This window comes from Fukomys damarensis, unplaced genomic scaffold, assembly GCF_012274545.1.
Source record: "Fukomys damarensis isolate Sample0158 unplaced genomic scaffold, DMR_v1.0_HiC HiC_scaffold_30, whole genome shotgun sequence".
Classification (NCBI taxonomy): domain Eukaryota; kingdom Metazoa; phylum Chordata; class Mammalia; order Rodentia; family Bathyergidae; genus Fukomys; species Fukomys damarensis.
Genome location: NW_022900942.1, coordinates 5,982,180 through 5,987,858, shown reverse-complemented (window position 1 = coordinate 5,987,858; position 5,679 = coordinate 5,982,180). Strand labels below are relative to the sequence as shown.

Sequence of the window (5,679 nt, the reverse complement as noted above, 5' to 3'; positions counted from 1 at the left end):
TCCCCTAAGTGAGAATTCATTCAAACTGCCCAATTGTTGATTCTCTGTGATATTTCCTATGCGACTTGGGTTTTCTTCTTAAAGTTTATGCATAGACCAATGTCTTCAAGCATTTTACCTCTCCCATCTTCCAGTAGATTTAAAGTTTCTATTTTAATATTTATATCTCTGATCCATTTTGATTTTAGTTTAGTGCATGGTGAAAGATATGGGTCTAATTTTAATGTTTGGCCTGTGGAAAGCCAGTTTTCCCAGCACCATTTATTAAAGAGACTATCTTCTGAAAGTGTTTGGCTCCTCTGTCAAAGATAAGGTGGTTGGGTATATTTGGAGTTGTTACTGCATCTTCTAATCTGTTCCACTGATCCTTGAGCCTGCTTTTTGTCAGTACCATATTGTTTCTTTCACAGTAGCTTTGTGGTATAATTTCCAGTCAGATTGTAATGTCCCTTGTCTTAGCTTTGTTGCCCAGAATTGCTTTTGCTATTCTAGGTCTCTTCTGATTCCAGGTGAATTTCAGGACTGTTTTCTCTAATTCTATGAGATACACTATTGGAATTTTCATCAGGATTGCATTAAATCTATATAACAATTGTGGAAGTATGGCCATTTTCCCAGTATTGGTTCTTCCTACCCCAAAACAAGGAATATTTTCTTTGATCTCCTTTTTCAGATTACTGTAGTTTTCAATGTAGAGGTCTTTTACTTCCTTCATTAAATTGATTCCTAGGGAATTCATTTTTCAGATGCTATTGTGAAAGGTGTGGTTTCTCACAGTGAGTTATTTTACTTCTGTAGAGGAAAGCTATTATTATTAGTAGTAGTAGCATTAGTATTATATTTGGCAGTACTGGGCACTGAACTAAGGATTTTGTGCTTGCAAGGCATGCAGCGGCACCACTGAACTAAATCCCTGGCCCTGCTACTGATTTTTCAGTGTTGACTTTGTATCCAGCTATGGTACTGAATTTCATCTTTAAATCTACAAGTCCTTTGGTGGAGTGTTTGGGATCATCTATGCAGAATATTATGTCATCTGCAAATAAAGATAATCTAACTTCTTCCTTTCCCATCCTTATTCCTTTCATTTCTTTCTCTTGTGTAATTGCTCTGGCTCTTTCCAGAACTATATTAAGAGAGGTGACAATGCACATCCTTGTCTTATTCCTGATTTTAGAGTGAATGTGCTAATTTTGGCACCACATATACTGATTTTAGAGGAAAACACTTTAGTTTTGGTCTAGATAGTACTTTTCTGGCTGTTGGTTTGTCATAGATAGATTTTATCAGATGGAGAAAAAAGATCATCTATCCCAATTTTCTATAGGTTTTTTTTTCATTATGAATGGGTGTTGACTGTCAATGCTTTTTTTTTTTTTCATTTATTGACATGATCATAGGCTTTTGACTTTGGGTGTTAATATGGTATATTACATTTATTGATTTGTGTATGATGAACAATCCCTGCATCCATGGGATGAATCCTTCTTGGTAATGGTGTATAATCTTAATGATTTGTTGCATTCCATTTGCCAGTATCTCATTGAGGATTTTTGTGTGTATATTCGTTGGTTGTATGCTTTTTTTTGGTATCAGGGTAATGCTTGCTTCCATGAATAAATCTGGGAATACAGCTTCCCTAAAGAGTTTGAGAAGTAGCAGCATTAGGACTTCTCTGAATTTCTTGTAGAATTCAACAGTGAATCCATCAGTGCCTGGGCTTTTCTTTGTTGGTAGGTTTTGTTTTGGGGTTTTTGTTTGTTTATTCATTTTGTTCTGGTACCAGGAATTGAACTCAGGACCTTGAGCTTGCCAGGCAGGCTCAGCACCACTGAACTACATCCCTGGTCCTTGTTTGTAGGTTTTAATAACATCTTCAATTTCATCAACTAAAATTGTTTAGAATTTTCTTTTTTCTTTTTTTTTTTTTTAAAGACAGGGTCTTGCTCTGTAGTTCAGGCTTCCTTGAGCTCACTATATAGGCCAGGCTGGCCTCAAACTCAATGGAAATCCTCCTGCTTCAGCTTCTTGAGAGCTGGGATTACAGATGTGCACCACTATGCCCAGCTAGAATTTTTATATCTTCTTGATTCATCTTTGGTAGTTTATATGTATCTAAGAATCTGTCCATTTCTTCTGTGTTTTCCATCTTACTAGAATACAGGTTCTCAATATAGGTACAGATGATCTTCTGGATTTCTGCAGGGTATGCTATATTTTCACCCTTTTCGTTCCCAACTGCATGGATTTGAGTCATTTCTTTTTTTATAAGATTAGCTAAAGGTTTGTAAATTTTATTTAATCTTTCAAAGAACCAACTCTTTGATTCTTTGTACCATTTCCTTATTCTGCACTGAATTAATTTTTTCTCTGATCTTTATTATTTCCTTCCTTATACAAGCTTTGGGCTGGACTTGCTCTTCTTTTTCTAGAAGGTTGAGGTTCAATATTAGATTGTTTATTTGAACTCAATTTTTTTCTGAGATGGGAATTCTCTGCTATAAATTAGGTTATTTGAGCTCATTCTATTTTTCTGATAGGGGAATTCACTGCAATAGGACTGCTTTCATTGCATCCCATAAGTTCTGGTATGTTATACTGAGATTATTGTTTAATTGCAAAAATGAATCTTTTTGCTATTTATTTATTGAGACAGGGTCTCACTGTATAGTCCAGGCTGGCCTTAAACTCATGGCAATCTTCTGCCTCAGTCTCCTGAGTGCCGGCATTACAGGCGTGCAACACCATTCTTGGCATTCTAATTTCTTTAATTTCATATGTGACACATTGGTTGCTCTGGAGGGTGTTAATTTCCATGTGTTTATGAAGTTCTTGTGTTTTTTTTGTCACTGATTTCATTGCACTATGGTCTGATAATATGCATGGGAAACTCAGTTCCTTTGCATTTACTTAAGAATGTTCTATGAGCTACTATGCAGTCTATTTTGGAAAATGTCCTATGTGCAGCTGAGAAGAATGTGTATTCTGATGTAGGGTGAGCCAGTCTGTAGACATCTACTAAGTCCATTTATTCAAAAGTTTGGTTCAGTTGATAGTTATTTGTTTTTTGTGGTTTTTTTTTTTTTTTTTGTCTAGTGGATCTGTGCGTTTGTGAGAGTGTGCTATTGAGATCCACCATTACAACTGCATTAATGCTTATTTGATTTCTCATGTCTCTTTGTTGTTGTTGTTGTTGGTTTGTTTGTTTTTGAGACAGGGTCTCACTATGTAGTTGAGACTGACCTGGAACTCACTTATGTAGCCCAGGCTGGTCTCAAACTCACAGCGATCCTCCTGCCTCAGCCTCCCGAGTGCTGGGATTACAGGTGTGTACCACCACATCCAGCCTCATGTCTGTTAATATTTGTTTTATATAGTTAGGTTTCCCAGTATTTGGTGCATTTTCATTTATGATAGTTATCTCTTTCACTTGGATTGTTCTTTACAAGAACGTGGTGACCTTCTTTGTCTTTCTTAATCAGTTTAGGCTTGAAATGACTCTGTCTACAAATAGAATAGCTACCCCTGCTTTTTCCTGGTTGTCTGTTGCATGGAGTATTGCTTTCCATCCTCCGACTTTCAGTCTACAGGTTTCTTTTTTAATTAAATGTGGTTTTTGTAAGCAGCATATTGTTAAATCTTTTTTTAAAAAGAATATACTATAGGGTGCTTTAACAATTTTATTTAACTGAAATGCCATATACTGACTTTCATTTACTTTGATACATCTTGTTCCCATGGTGATTTAGAGGATCTTTAATAGAAATATTTCATAAATATTTGGCCATTTGGGCATACATTTACACAATACCTCACATCTTTCAGCAAGAAAAACACTGAAGAATTAAGACCAGACACAATTAACTAGGTACAATGAGAATCTGCTCCACGTAATTGTTCCTTTGAATTAGAGGCACCACACACCTGTTCAAATAAGAAAATCATCCTTACACCACAGGATGATTTTTTTTTTTTTTTTACTGGGGATTGAACTCGGGTCCTTGAGCTTGCAAGGCAGGCCAATGAACTGCTGAGCTAAATCCCCGCCTGATTTTTTATTTTTAAGTAGAGCTTAGGGCACTCAGCCACTCATTACATGCTGCATGGCAGAGCTACATTCCCAACTTCTGCCATGAATTCATAAGGAACAGGTTCCAACAACTCAGGCTCCTTCTCACAAAGTGTGCTTCTCAGGGTGGGGGAGGCTGGCGCTTCAGTTGAATCCAGGTATCATTCTCTTTAGCTTCCTTCTTGTTCTAATCATTTTCCTTGACACATTTCAGGAAGCTACTGCAACTCTTTCAGTGTTAAATATGCTCAATGTGCACATTAATTCTCTTGGCAAGTATCTTGTCCTTAACTTGCTTGTTTACAACAATGCCAACAGTATGCTGGGTAATACTGTAGACTATTCCAGTTTTGCCATGGTAACATTCATGTGGCATTCCTTTTTGAACAGTACACATTTCCTTGATGTCTAAAATATCACCATTTTTATAGATTCACACATATGTGACCAAAGGTACAACCTCATGTTTTCTAAAAGACCTAGAGAACATATACTGGGCTCCCCTCCTCTTTCCCTTTGTGTTCATCATTTTAGCAAATTACTGGAAGATGGTGGTTCCAGCCATAAGGAAATATTGTTTCTTAATCCATTCTGCCAATCTGTTTCTTTTGATTGGTGAATTGAGACCTTCACATTGATGGTTATAACTGATAGGTATTAATTTGTCCTTGTCATTATACTATTTCCTTGTTGATTCACTTTCTTTCCCTTAAATTTAATTGTTTACCTTTTCTAGGGGATTCATTCTAGTGGGATTCTTGAAATTGTTATCATCATTGTCTTTTTCTAGAATATCCTTCAGAATGGCTTGGAGTGCTCTCTTGGTGGTCATGAATTTCTTCAGGTGTTCTTCATCATGGAAGTATCTTATTTCTCCATCAATTTTGAAATACCGTTTCATGGGATACATCAATCTGGGTTGGAGGTTTTCTCTTAGGGCTTAAAATACTTCAATCACTCCTTGACTTGAGGGTTTGTGTTAGGAAGTCTGCTGTGATTCTGATGGGCTTTCCTTTATAGGTGATTTGTTTCTTTTTTCTAATAGCTTTTAATATTCTGTTCTTGTGCTTTGGAGTCTTGACTCTTATAGTCAGGGTTTGCAAGGGAATTTAATACAGGACACACAGTTTACAGTATAATTTTATAATACTCATCCCAAAAGTTAATGCAGTGGACTGAAGAGATTTGTCCACACTAGAGAACTGAAGAATCTAGCAAAGGACTGTATCCCATAACAATGTCTCACACATGTCCAGCTAAAGGCCTAGAGCTCAAGCCAATGATCTCCATGAATCTAGCCAGTGACCCAGAGCCCAGGAAAATGTCTCATGAAAGTCCACATCAAAGATATACACTGGGAAAGCCTAAATGCCAGTGGTGAAAGCCAAAATGTCTGTACCAGCAGGATGAAGGGTCAGTGCAATGAAGGTGAGGGATCTGCACTGGAGCCAGGAAGTGATGCTCAAGGAGTAAACCAGAGCTCCCCTGAAAAGAACAGCAGCCATCCCCAGTGACAGCAAGGACCTCAGCTCCTCTGACGACAAGAATATCCAAGTTCATGTCAGAAAAACCAACCATGGCAAGCTTCTCCAAGAAAATCAGCAGCATAA

The 5,679-nt window shown here is 37.2% G+C and overlaps 1 pseudogene; it reads right to left on the bottom strand.

Moving 5' to 3' along the window:
• Window positions 1-3,560: 3,560 nt before the first annotated feature.
• LOC109118550 lies at window positions 3,561-4,905 on the bottom strand (annotated as a pseudogene).
• Window positions 4,906-5,679: the final 774 nt, after the last annotated feature.